The sequence below is a fragment of the Nilaparvata lugens genome, chromosome 2, assembly GCF_014356525.2.
Source record: "Nilaparvata lugens isolate BPH chromosome 2, ASM1435652v1, whole genome shotgun sequence".
NCBI classification, from domain to species: Eukaryota; Metazoa; Arthropoda; class Insecta; order Hemiptera; family Delphacidae; genus Nilaparvata; species Nilaparvata lugens.
In genome coordinates, this window is record NC_052505.1 from 53598509 (window position 1) to 53613273 (window position 14765).

General features: G+C 35.9%; 1 protein-coding gene across 1 annotated transcript in view; it reads right to left on the minus strand.

The window, feature by feature from the left end:
- LOC111052577 (zwei Ig domain protein zig-8) overlaps positions 1 to 14765 on the minus strand; it is a 475708-nt gene that overhangs the window by 338838 nt on the left and 122105 nt on the right. The gene's annotated exons all lie outside the window — the stretch shown is intronic.

Sequence of the window (14765 nt, forward strand, 5' to 3'; positions counted from 1 at the left end):
CCGGGAGGTGGAAAAATGAAGAGAGGGCGAGAGAAAGAAGGAGAGAGAATGAGGTGTGAATTTGGGTGGTGGTTGTTATGAGGGTGCAAAGAGTGGTGGGGAGAAATGAATAGAGAGGCTATTAGAGGAGAAAGAAGAGAAGGAGGATGCGGAAGTGGAAAATAGAATTCATGGCAAGCAAATCCTAGGTGAATGAATTCCATCCACACAGGGATTCTTCGTGTAAACGCTTCCATTCAATTACACAGAAAACTAATTCTGTCTGTTGAGCGGTCTCTGTGTGAACGCCTTCGTCCAATTATACAGAAAAATAATTTTGACCGCGCGGCGCGACGGCTACAGTCGTCGTTTTTGACACACCGCATGATTAATGCTGTTGTTGTTGGTTGGCGACATATTTTCTCTGTGTTTTTGGACAGAGCGAGCGAATAAATTTGTAGCCGAGCGGCAATTTTAGGGAGAAATTTACAGCTAGAAGATCAGCTGTTGTGTGTTTCCTGATATCTCTATTATGCTTTCATTGTTTGTCGTTCTGTGAGGCAGTTTGTATACAAGGTTTTATTTCTGTAAGTGGAACGAGAAAGAGAGCGAGAAATTATATTGAAGTTCATTGATTAGTCCTCAGTAGTAGTTCACCTGTGCAATAGAATTTCCACTTATAAGTAACAAGAAGAACCTCATGATAGAAAACGCAGAAATAGATTTTCATGAAATTCGACAGATATTCCTTTTTGAAATTCGCGTCGACGTATACATAAGGTTTTTTTGAAATTTTGCATTTCAAGGATGATACAAAAGGAAAAGAAGTCTCCTTTAAACGCCAATATTGCAGTAAAAATCAGACTTCAGAATATTATTCATCATAAATCAGCTGTCCAGTGAACTATAATACTACCCGTTCAATAACATTGAACATCTTGAAAATGTATCTTTCCATCAACGTTAGTAGACAGTTGACTATAATACTACCCATTCAAAAACATCGAACATCTTGAAAATGTATCTTTCTATAAACCAACGGTTGAGTTCAATTCCATCGGGGTTTTTTACTTTCCTTGCCCTATTACCATAGGTAAGGAAAGTATTGCTTTCCAAAAAAATTAAAGGTACCCTAATTTCATGTTTTCTATACGTTTCAAGGTCCCCTGAGTCCAAAACATGATTTTTGGGTGTTGGTGTGTGTGTGTGTGTGTGTTGTGTGTGTGTGTGTGTGTGTGTGTGTGTGTGTGTGTGTGTGTGTGTGTGTGTGTGTGTGTCTGTCTGTGAACACGATAACTCCATTCCTAATTAACCGATTGACTTGAAATTTCAAACTCAAGGTCCTTATACCATGAGGATCCGACAACAAGAAACTCAATAAAATTCAATTCAAAATGGCGGAAAAAATGGCGGATAATGGCTAAAAAAAACATGTTTTTCACGGTTTTCTCGAAAACGGATCTAACGATTTTCTTCAAATCTATATCCTAGATAGCTATTTATAAGCCCTATCAACTGACATGAGTCTCATTTCTGGGAAAATTGCAGGAGGTCCGTAATATTCCTGAGAAGAATGAATTTTGTTAAATTCCTATCACGATTTTCTCAAAAATGACTCGACCGATTTTTTTCAAATTCATACCCTGTATAGTTGTTTATCAGCTCTTTTAACTGGCATGAGTCTTCTCCCTGGGAAACTAACGTGGGGTCCACCCCAGCCCTGAGAAATTTACTTTGTAACCTCTTTCTCGTGCGTGAGGTAGGTAGGTAGAGCAGTTTATTCAAAAGAACACATGTCGATATTTTATTTGTAGAACAGCTGTTTTGACGACTTTTAAAAAATCCTCAAATCTCATCATTTAAACGAAGGATAATGTACTCTGAAAACAATAACAATAGTATAATCATAGTTTTAATTATTTAGCCGCCAATCGGCATAGTGTTATTCCCCTAAATTATCCTCGTTTAAGAATGAGGCTTTTAGATAAATGAGCAAGGAAAGTTGTGTGAGTGTACCACACCAGATTTTTTTCTGTTCAGTAAAAAACCTGATCACAGATGAACCACAGAATGGAAAGTAGGCTAGTATCTTGACGCCATAATCCGCCATCTTGAAAGGAAGTGTAGCATTGTAATACAGCAGTAGTTTTAATTTCGAACAAGATGATGCAGTCATGTGTTGTGGTCTTGGTGCACTCAAATCTTGCTTAGATTGTTACCTTCTATTTTGTGTGTATTCTGTGGCTGAACGGTTGCTCATGAGTCATGACTGACAGATGTTTCCCCTGTTGATCATATTTTGTAAACAAAACTAGAACTTAACTTATTTCATTGTAATCAATTGAAATGGAAAACCATCAGGTGATTGGAGTTGTCTTAAATGCTTTGTAAAATATTTGAAATGCTATTGAATTTATGTAATCATGCATTTCTCTGCTCCCAAATAAATTATAATGGAGTCCATTTTTTTTAAACAACCTCGTATTCAGCCATGTCTATTTACGTTCTTTTCCATCGGTGGAAAGTACGATTAACTGATCAGTGAACGAACCGGATATGACGTATTTTTTTCTTATCAGTTAGACCAAAGACCTTGAAGAGGTATAAACGCACAATGCCTATGCCTTCCCAATGCTAGCTCTCACTTGAAATTAGAGGTTCCATTGAGGTATTTTAGCGCGATATATTATATAATATATATATTTTTGTAATATTATAGATCACAAAAATCTTCAAGATTTTTAGTATTTAATAATCATCCTGGTTGTCCCCTCAATGGCCGATTTCAATTCCAAGTATTGCAGCGCTGCATGTGAGTCTATGCATCGTTCAACGACCAAACATTGGTTCGTTCAGAGCCACGTTCACTCACCGATCTCATCGTTCACTCACCGATCAGTAGCTTTGAACTCAACCGTTGTAGACAGTTGCAGCCAGACCTGATAACAGCGCTCACACTCACATCCCGGAACGACACGTCAGGGTACGATAGGACAGAAAACTCTATGTTTATTCTGGATTTTTTCTAGACATTTTAAATGGATAAATTATTTATTAATTTTTGAGAAAAAATAACAATTGGTCAATGTAACTTACTGAGCGCGAGGTCTACTGTTTACAGAACTACTAGTTACTCTAATATTGGCGATGAAGGAGGCTCAAATTTCATGAAAATCTATTACCGCCGTAAATGCGCAACATATAAACATATAAACATATAAACATTCGAACATTTAAACAGTCAAACATATAACCATATGAACATTTGAACATAAAGAGAAATGCCAAACCGCCGACTTGAATCTTAGACCTCACTTCGCTCGGTCAATTATTATAAAATAATGCTCTAACCTATCATTTTCAGAAATATTTCACCTGTATAATCAGAATTTCATGTGATAATCGTTGTAGTCGGTGACCAATTACCAAGGAGACAACATTAGAAGATTCTTCTTCTAATCATTGTAATGCTTATTCTGCTCAATTGAAGAATGTGTGATTCTATAATTATGAATGATAATTATTACAGACATCTATCTCGTGCATTATTATAATGTGATAATATTGATAAGACGACGAGAGACGTGAATGATAGTGATTGCTTGGACATGTAGCAATTTGAAATGCTAATGGCTACATTGGCCGGCAAGTAGTGTTATAGTTTGATTGATGTCAGATGCTCCCAGTTCTGATTTGGTTCGACCGGCCGACAACTCAGATTACTGCTTCCAATTATTCACTCGTCAGCCTCTCACAAACACCCCCCCTCGACATCCCCTTCCCACAAACAATCTGCACCCTGATCTATATATCATCTCATTACAGATAACACAGGCTTATCTGAACACTGGATTACCCATGCACTCACGCGTGGACGTACGCAGGAGCATACTATCTATAGGATCTATAGATAGATCCTATCATTGATCCATCCGTTTTTAATATTCGTGAGTTGGTGGGTGTATACGAGTGTGTTTTTGATTTTTTCCAATTTCTATTAGGTTCAAGGATAAATACTTCTAAATTTTTCTCGAGTTTTCAATAGCTGACTATATAGCACTAGTGACGCCTGGGTTTGAAGAGCTCGCTCAATGACTGTTCTATTTTAATCTTTGGAACCCGCAACTTTTAACTATACAAAGTTGGTGAAAATTATGGAAACAGCTGAGTACTTCTTTCACAAGAATTATTTGACAGTAGGTTTCATTGAGGATCCTATTTGAAATGAAAAATTACTCTGTCGCTCCATCTTTGTCACTGACATGAGTTCTAATTTTTTCTAAAGTTATTTTAGACAGAATATGACTTTAGTTTTCAGTGAGTCCAAAGTGAGTACTCGCTAACGATCGTTCAATAATTATTGATTAATTAATCTACATCATACTCAATGTAACATGGTATTTTCTCTCGACCTTTCTCTGCTCTCAACTCGAGCTGACCATTTTAACGGTGAATCTTGCAGTGAATTAGTTTTTGGTTATTTCCAATTATTCTAGTTGTTTACAACAGATGATTAGCATTATCGATACGTCAACCCAATCAGCCATTGGCCGTCACCGATATGTCGCCGACACGTTACGAAAGGACAGAGTTTACTATGATGGACAGAATTAGATGAGGCTGTGGTTTATAACCATGCAAGATCTACTGTTCACAGAATCACTAGTTATACACTAAACGTACTTTACCAGTATTTGATAATGTCTTCTGTAGTAATCATCTCATCTACGAAATTATTTGATCTTTGTACTAACATTTCCATCTTGATTTGTATAACAACTTATTTTCTCATGGTGAGCATATGAATTTCTCCAGGTTTGAGGTTGGATTAGCATAATCTTCAAAGCAGTGAGCATTCAAAGTCAAGATTGGACTACCATAATCTTTTTGAAAATCAGTTGTCCTATATGATGCGTGTGTGTTGAGAATCAAAACCAATGTTCTAAGAGTATGTGATATTTCACTTTTTATTCCCAGAGAATCATTGGGATAGTTTCATGAGTATGAAGTTTCTAAAGCATTTCATAACAAGAAATCAACTTCGATAATACGTTCACCAACCAGCAAGCTGAAACTCATATATAACTTGGTAGTTTTGAACAAGGCGCTGATCTTTCACTTCCAAAAGACTAAAGTTCTCTATTGTCTTCGAATCTATCATTAATATAAATTTGCAGTCAGTTGAGCAATCTATGACAAAAGTAAAGATTAATTCGCAGTTTGTTGAAGGTAGGTGTGGTTTGATAATGTCGAAAATTTGATTTGATCTATTAACCTCAATGGTAAACCTCACATTCCATTGCAGAGTATTCATCACACACATGAGAAATCACCCATTTGAAACACAATAATAATTGTAAATTTCAGAGTGAAGTAGCATTCAACATGGAAAACTTTCTAAAGATTTTTAATCACTTCGTTCACAAAACAAGCTTTTCAAAGGAGATGGAAAGTATTCCTTTCCATGACTATCTTACTATCTCTTGATCCTAACAAACTCTTTTCAACCTGACAGGGGCTTACATTAAGTTCATAAATCGACGGAAGATCGAACCATTGTGCAAATACTCCCATTGTGATCAAGTTCGTTGACACAAACTTTTGGAGAGCAAGAGAAAAGTAGAGTTCTCCCAGAAGTACGTCTTTTGGTAAAAAGAACCAAGATAGTATTTTATCGAGTATCAAGTCAACGAGCCAAGCTGAAATTCTCCTGACAATACTGACATTTTCCAACAAAGTAGTTTCCCTATAATAATCTTCGAACATGTGATATTTCCTGTGTCACTATCTCACAAAATGCTATAAAATATTGAGAAGTTCTACTAGCAACTTACACCTCATGAATATTCACGAGTCATACCTCTCACTGCATCACTGCATTTATACATAATGTAATTGCCAAGACTTACTAAATATTTAGAGTGAGGCTACTTCTCATTCAATTCTTATGTATTATAAGCATTGGTTGAACGATTTGTTGAGTTTATTGACAAGTTGATTTATAAGGGAAGTATTTTGTGAACATGATATTATACTATACAGCTCAAAAATTTCATTGTACAACATGAGAATAGTTAAAAATGTACATAGTTGATGGGAACGATTATAAAATTGCTGGGAGATCTTAAAAACAGTTCAAAAATTCTTCTTTCAAGGAATAAAATTGCTTTACCAGTATGCGGGTAGACGCATGAGGGTAGAATCCAGACGTGTATTGCTTTCTATGAAGATTTTATTTACCTTATCGTAGCCAAGTGTCAACTGTATTCTATATTTTCATTTTATTTGTTCGTTTTGTTTCTTCTCAATCTTATTCTGACAAATCTTTTAGGAGGCTGTATATTTGTGTGTATGTGTTCTCATTGAATTATTGACTTCGGCGACTGAGTCATCTTCTTCATCTGGTTAATTGTAGTGGTGCTGTTGCTGATGTATAGTTTATTATATATAATATACTGTATATACTATGAATATCAAGGAATATGAATGTACATATATACTGTTTATACTATTTATATCAAGGAATAAAAAAACCAACTACTCTTTATTAAAAAAATTGTTCACTCATGACTTACTCATTATCAAGGCTTGATGATGACATAAATGTCGAAACATGTCATAAGTAAACAATTTTTCAAATAAAGGTGCTTAGAATTCTATTTCTTGGAATTCAAGAGTAGCCCTAGCAAAAAGGTCATACTGAATTATACTATACTATTTATCTTGCTTCTCATATGTCGGGCTGTTCCTATGTGTTATAGGATTCAGAGTTCGTGCTCTATGCTTGTTTGACCTAGCCCCAGCCCGACTTGATGTCATTGACATCGGTAAATTTAAATACTACTGTACGTAAAAAATACGGATCAATCAAGGTTCCATCTAATCAATGTTTAACATATTATTGAAAAACCCATAACAGAACGAGTAGAAGCAATTAATTAATTGTTGTTGAATGATATATATTTTATCATGGACGTCAATTATTGTAGATGATGTAATTTGATCACGGTTGAATTCGAACAGTACGAACAAATGACGGTTAAATCACAGTATGTACGAGAACCAGGAGAAACTACTTTTAACTACTATTATACAACAGCGAAGCAATAACCAACCAACGCTACGATGTCGTGACTCGCCAAACCTCACCTTTGAAGCGGTTAAGGTGTCAAATGAATATTGTTGATTAACGTTGGTTAACTAAGTTAAATAATTAACTCTCACCTCAAGTCAACATTAATGATGGTTCAACAGTTATTCAACGTTGGAAATACAACGTTTCTTCATCCATGTTAGTTACCAATTCATCACAAACAACTTTTCTCCCTCATCCTCCACTTCCTCCCTTCCTTCTTCTTCTTCCTTTGCTTCTTCTCCATCACCGTGTTCGTGATGATCTAATTTGGCCAGTAATGAAATAAACGGACATGAAAGGGAACATTCAGCAGCTATCAACAAACTGAATTCGTGAATGCTAGCTGGCTTCCAAGTTTGATTGTTGCCTGCCTGTTAACTATCAAGTTTTCTCCACGGTAGCAGTTATGATAAAGCTATCAAGCCACGTCATTCAAATGCAGACGTTTGGACTAAAACTACGCTTCAGCTATCACTGAAAACGCATAACGAAAGGCATATTTGTATAGGTAGATGGGGAGAAGAAACAGGAAAACTGAGTAAAATGGGAGACGGAGGAGGAAACGGATAAGAGGGAAGGATCAAAAGGGGTAAAAAAGAAGAAGAAGAAGACGAAGATCCAATCATTGATATACTAAATCATGATTCCATTCCTCAATTATATTACGTTCCAAATTATTGGATGTTCGCTAAAAGAACACGAGTATTTATGATACTACTCTACAGGACTGAATAATGGAGAAGAGAAGGTGGTTGGAGAGTTAGTAGTCGAATAAGAGGGACGAAATATAAAGAATAATACGAAAAGTAGATAACAGAAAACTGACCATCTCTCACTATAGAAAAAACATTTCTACATAAAGCTTCAATAAAACTGTTTTATTCTACTGTTACGTACTGGCCTATTCTCTTAGGAACAAATTTAGAATAATTGGAATGATATCGGTTCTATTTTATTTTGAATAATATAAGTTTTAAATTGGAAGGGTCATTATTGTATTAACATTCCAAATAGCTTGATGAATCAATTTTCTTAACAGTTAAATATCATAGGCCTGACACATGACATGATGTAATGGTTGGAATAGGATGGAAAATTTGGCAATATCACAGAGAAGTTCTATTGACTAATAATATTGCTGATGTTTTTATAGAGAAATATTCCGTGACAGTACTACTTATAGACCATGTGTGTATTTTCTTGATTATGATAGAGACTTCCTACATATGGCTGAAACTGGATTAATATGACTCTGGGAAAAAAATTCCCAAATAAGTTGAATATCAGGTTTATGAGGTCTTCAAGTATCAGACAGAAAAAAATGTCCCCCATACTTCTTCTGTGATCCACTATTTGATTCATTTATCAATAGATATAAATCAAAATGATACGTTGATCAATTATTGAAGTGTTTTGTAGTCGATTAAAATGTCAAAAACATGTAGAAAAAAAGAATGTTGAAAGAGAATCGATATTTCATCCTCACAGTTAAAGGAAGAATGACCTTCAATATTTTTCATGCCCATCTTTCCTTATGAAGATACCGATGAATGTACTACAAAAAAATCTCTATGGCTGAGTTATTTTTATAGTTCAACACAATAGATGGAGCTATAATTCTATTTTTCTGTAGTCTCTGTTTGGAAAATCCGATGCTTTACTAAAGCCACTCTTTTGAAGAAAACGATAAGTCCTATCTGACAGAAATTGAGCTCGAACAAGGTTGGTAAAATAGACCGCTTTCATCACTGACAACATGTGAGCTTGGTCAACTCACCCCTCCATTCCTCCAACCAACTAGATCACTTGACAGGTGTACCCCCTCACCGTACCCCACCAAACAAACCGATTTGAAACCCTCAAACCACTCCCTCCAAACCACATCTAACAGTGGAGCCTACCATCTATTGTGATATTCACTTTGAAATGTCAGCATGCATTGATCGGAAAGCATTGAGGTTATTCATAGAGGTTGCTGTCAGTATTGGGTGAATCTGACTACGACATCACGGAACGTTGGAGCCATCACGAACTCACGAGTCGCTCACAGTTACGATTCACATTATTTCGTCTGCAAGCTGTTTATAAATACACCTCAAGTTCAGCTTGTCAACACTCGCTTCCTATTGAGCATCTTCTTCCTCCTTTTGTAGTTTTCTTCTTCCAGACTTCTAGAATTATCAGTACGATTATCTGTACAGTTACCTGGTGAATATTATCTTTGTCGTTCACTCCGTAACGTATGCTTTCTGACACTACTCCCAATCCTTTATTTTCGATAATCCAGGTTCACTTCTCTATTTTTTATTCTCCATTAACCAACCTCAGATCTCAATAATTTTCGATAATCCATGTTCACCTCTCTACTCTTTATTTTCCATTATTCACACTCAAGTCTCAATATCAGTTATTCATTAAACATTTACCGGTTTCCGTTTCCCATTCTTTATTCTTTATTCCTTAATTCACAAACTTCATTCAGCATTCTCTTAATCTGATCATCGACTCTTCCCCACTGTGAATGCTACACCAAACAAAATAAAATCATCTTATCCACTTCTCTAATGAACAATCTTTCATTCTCTGATGCCAAGCAGTATCACATTTTCATATCGCAGAGTTTTATGTACTCTTTCATGATGAACATGATACATTATTTTATGTCAACGCGAATCTATGACAAAAATTAAACACGATATTTGAATCTTGAGCGTGTTAACGAATACCGAACAAGATTCAGACCAATGTAACTAGAATACATTGTATTCTAGGTTTATTGATCCTACCATTTTTTTAATTTCTCTCTCAGATGAAGCTAACAGATTTCTCTAACAGATGAAGCACCGGTGAATATTCTCCGTATTATTTTTTAAAACATTTCACAAACTGATGTCTGCATGAATCTGATTTCTATCCACTCATTCATATTCATGATCACCACACACTGCTGTAATATTTTGAGTTGAGCTCCGTAGAGCGTAGTGTTTGAAAATTTTCAGGAATCTAGAAAAGAAACCAGTTTCACCAACAAATGAATAATAATGCACTATATATGATCGGGAAATTATTGAAGATCTCTAGTGATTTCGATGAATATCTTTATTTCCTGGTAATTCTGATGAGAAGCAATCTCCTCATCATTCCCAGTATGCTATAAAATCGGACCATTCGCTTCAACAAGCTACTCGTATTATCCCTGTACAAAACTGGTTGAAACATAATAGCTCTCTGATAAGTCAGATAAGTTATCAAATCAGTGTCGTCCATATTCTTGAATAGATCTTTAGGATATTATGTGAAGTTATTGTAAAGGATGAAAATCATCTCCGTTGTTCAGTTTTTAGAAGAGAAAAGATGAAGAAAATAACGAGGAGTGACAGAGATAAAAAAGTTGAATCGCTTGAACGCTGAGCTGATACCCGATTGACCATCAAGAGGACACTTCAAATTCAAGCTGCACCATTCACGTCACGTCTATTGACACCATCCAATACTATTACATTTAACATAACCCAAATTGACAGTGTTCCACATCTGCTCCAATGAGAATCAGCTTTAATCGAGTATATGGAAATGATCAAATGAATGGCAGCTCAATCTTTATTGATACTATTGACCCGATGGTGATTTTATAAAGATTCCACATAGAGTTTGAGTACGCATTTAAGCAAATTCTCGATTTGCTACCTTAATTAGCTACTTCTTCTATTTTAGCTACTTCTTCTATTCCAACTGCGAATGATCAGAAGACGAACGAACACAGCAACTGACAAACGTATGCAGACAGACTAAGGAAAAATATTTTCCCAGGTGTTCAAATGATGCAACGCACACAAATGTCTGTCTGTCTTCATAGTTCGTCTGCACACGTTTGTTTTTTCTACGTCTCTCTGCGTCTTCAAACGCGACCGTTTTCAAACTTGTGTTAGTGGGACGGAGCGCCTCTAGAAGGGCAACTGAACATACAAGCCAAATTTGAACGTAATTGGTCCAAAAGATTCTCAGCACTGTTGATTATGTTATTCAATCAGTGAGAGAGTGAATGAATGTATCAGTGTTTTTTTCGCTCTCATAAAGATGACGGTACCAACACTATTGTATGGAGCAGAAACTTGGGTGATTTAGAAGAGATCATTAAGTACAGTTCAAGCAGCAGAGATGAGTTTGCACAAAGTTGGACTGATTCCACAATCAAAATGTTAGGAATGATTCAAGCGTATCAACGTTAGAAGCATAGCTTGAGATAAACCAATCAAACTGGAAGTGTCATGTTGCCAGATGATACGCATAGACTCTCAAAATCTGTCATTTTACCTTTTACCCGTCAGTATGCCTTTTACCTGTCTTTTAACTGTCAGTTACCTTTTATGTTACCTTATTGTGAAAGATATACAATTCAATTTCAATATGAAACCGAAACTAGTGTGTACGCCTAATCCTGAAAATTAAAGAAAGAAGGAGATTATAAAGAGTCCGGCATAAAAACCTGACGATTTTTTGAGTGATATTAATCATAATAATTAATGTGTGTTTCGGACAATTAAAACATGTAATATATCAAAAAATTAAAAATCAAATTTTTCAACTTACAGTGAATTACATAGATTACTCAAAAAGTTTTTCATTTGAAGATTATGTCATCCAAATGTTTTCCGTTACTTTTTCACACACTCACTTAAGCTAATTCTCAAATCTGCCATTGCTAGCCCAATCATCACTTGTGGAATTGTTTCAATTTCTCGTTGAGTGACTTCTCCTTTAGTTCTACAATTGACTGTGATCGACTAGTGAAGACTATATTTTTGAGATAGCCCCACAGAAAAAAATCACAAACTGCTAAATCAGGTGAACGGGCTGGCCAAAGGATATCGCCAAATCGGGAAAGCAAATAATGTCGAGGAAAGGTTTCACGCAGAACATTCATTGCGATTCTCGCCCTAGTGGGATGGGCAGTGGCATGATCCTGTTGAAACCAAATTTCATGTCCTCGAAAGTCATCTCGAATGTTGCAGAAATTCATTCAACATGATTATGTATCAATGAGATGTTACTGTTGTTACTCTGCGACTCAACTCTTCATAAAAATAGCTTCAATTACAAACGCTCATTGTTCACTTGACCACGACATACTGGCTAGTCTGGCTACTGAAATGACAAGAATAGACCTGTCGATGTACAACATTTCCGCCGTTCCCAAGGAGGATCGTCTTTGGCCTTTTCAATGACAGTGGTGCCAACATAACAAATACTACAAACAAATACTACAAATTCGTAGTGCAAAATTATATTATTATAAGTCAATATTATCAAAATGAGAGAAATAGGTAGAACGACGGAAAGATCAGTATCGGAACAGGTACATTAGACCTAATCCATGAAGTGGAGATGAGATTATATTTTTCTCTGAATACCGATTCTTCCTGCCTAGATGCCTTGCGTTCTCAAAACGCAATACATTTCTTATAATTTACTAATGTCACTTATCATTCAAATAACATTCCGCTGTTTCTTATGACATAAATACCTAGTGCGTTTTTATACATTCATTGTTTCATTTCCACTGAATTGATCCACAAGAGATTTTTGGATTCATTAATAGTTTCAAGTCATCTGCAATTATTCATCTGCCACCCTGAGTAACACAAAGATTTTGTTGCGAGTTTCCATTCTGAGTAATGATTTCCGTAGCAAGTCCATTGTGAAACGGTATCAGTTGAGGGAGCAGCAACGAGATTTCTGTTCCCAGTAATGAGATATACACCGAGTTCAATGTCTCATCTTTTGCATTGTAATCCCTTCATTCATTATTCATATATTCATTCATTTTTAGCTGGATTTCCTTCTTTTCCATTCAAGTTGACAGTTGCTACAAGATCGTTCCCCAATCTCAAATACAAAGCAATCCATGCAGTAGAGGCCTCAGTGGGGAAATCCCGATTTATTATTTATTGGGAAGAAAACCCAGGCTTGGATTACTCGGAATTCCACTTTTGTACGTGGAGGAAGATCTTCAGAACTGAACTTTCCAAAAAATATGGATATGCTAAAGCTGTCACTGAAATCAATCGAGATGTTTTCAACTTTACAGAAAACTAGAGGATCGTATGAGAACGGTCTTGAGCTACAAAAGGAACCTATTAGAATGATTCAAGTAGCTGCTAGAATCATCCTGATTGGTTCTGGCTTCTGACTACCAGGTTCCCACGGAATGCTTGAATAAGATTGTTTCTAAGACTAGTTAAAAATATGGCCATGAGTAACAGAACCATGTTTTTCTCTTAATGCCTACGCGTTTTTTTGATAAAAATGGAGATTGGCTTCTTCCCAAAAACAGTTACTCAGCTTGAGTTCACAGTTGGGAAAGTTTTGTTGGAGGAGAGCAAACGTTCAATATGGGATGATCTGACTGATTCAGGTCTGGTGTCAGAGTTTTCAGGGTGCAACTGATCAATTTGAGGGACTCTGATATGACTAATTTTTACAACGAATAATTTTTAGATCTTGTTCAATTATTGAGCTCCACTGTACAACAAAATATGAAAATCAGAGGAGTGATCTGATTTCTATGGCGAGTGATCCTAGCTCTAAAATATAGTACTTCCCTATAAATTGTATATCCATGAGAATATCATTGTGGATCATGGTAATGTTGATGCTGAGGTTGAAGTTGTGTTGCAAGCAATTCAAATTGGAATTTGTAACGATTTACTATGGGCAAATGCATGATAAATGGAGTTATCCCAGTATCAATCGTCTGCAACATTACTTCATTCTTAGCATCAACATTATCATGATCCACAATGATTTTCTCAGGAATATTGAATTCATTGAATAGTACTATATCAATTGGAATTTCCTACCCTTCCAATCCTGAAATTGACTATTTGTAAGATAGATTGACCTTGGTGCCTTGGTGAATTGTATAAGGAGTCCTAGCAGCATTGAGAAAATCATAGACTTTTCGGAAACTTCATTTTAGGAGTCAGTGAAGCCCCCTCATTTTTTGGAATATTGAGAGGGGTGATTGGTAGAACTTCACCTAAGCACTGCAAAAGACATTCACGTTCAAGTAACTTACACTATTTCTTGTCATAATAATCTAGAAAAGGATAATTGAGAAACAGAAAACATTACCGACAGATACATTACTACATGCATTCTATGAACATAACCTAGTTTACAAGTTTTAAATCAGGAATTTATTGATTGTAGTTGACAAAACATCCACCTGGAGCGCTAAAAGGCTATTTTTGTACCAGCTTTGCTGTTCTAAATTCGGAACTAAGAAACATACTCGACTGTAGAGAAAACATATAATTATATTACAGTATAGTATACTGTAATGAGAACCATATGTTTATTTGTCCTACAATCAGCTGTTTACCGGCTTTATTTCATGGTAGTGAAACAGCTGGAATTTGATGACTATGACAAAAAGTTATCTTCTTCTTCTCTATACTTATAAAAGGCTAAGCCCCGAAAGACTAAAATCACACCACAGCCCAAACTACTGAGCCAAAAAACTTGAAATTTTGCACAATTGTTTATGGTAGCCTGAAAACATCCACTAAGAAAGGATTTTCAGAAATTTGCCCCCCTGAGGGAGCTGGGGCCCCCCCAAAATATTGTACTTTTTAACCGCTCATTGCAC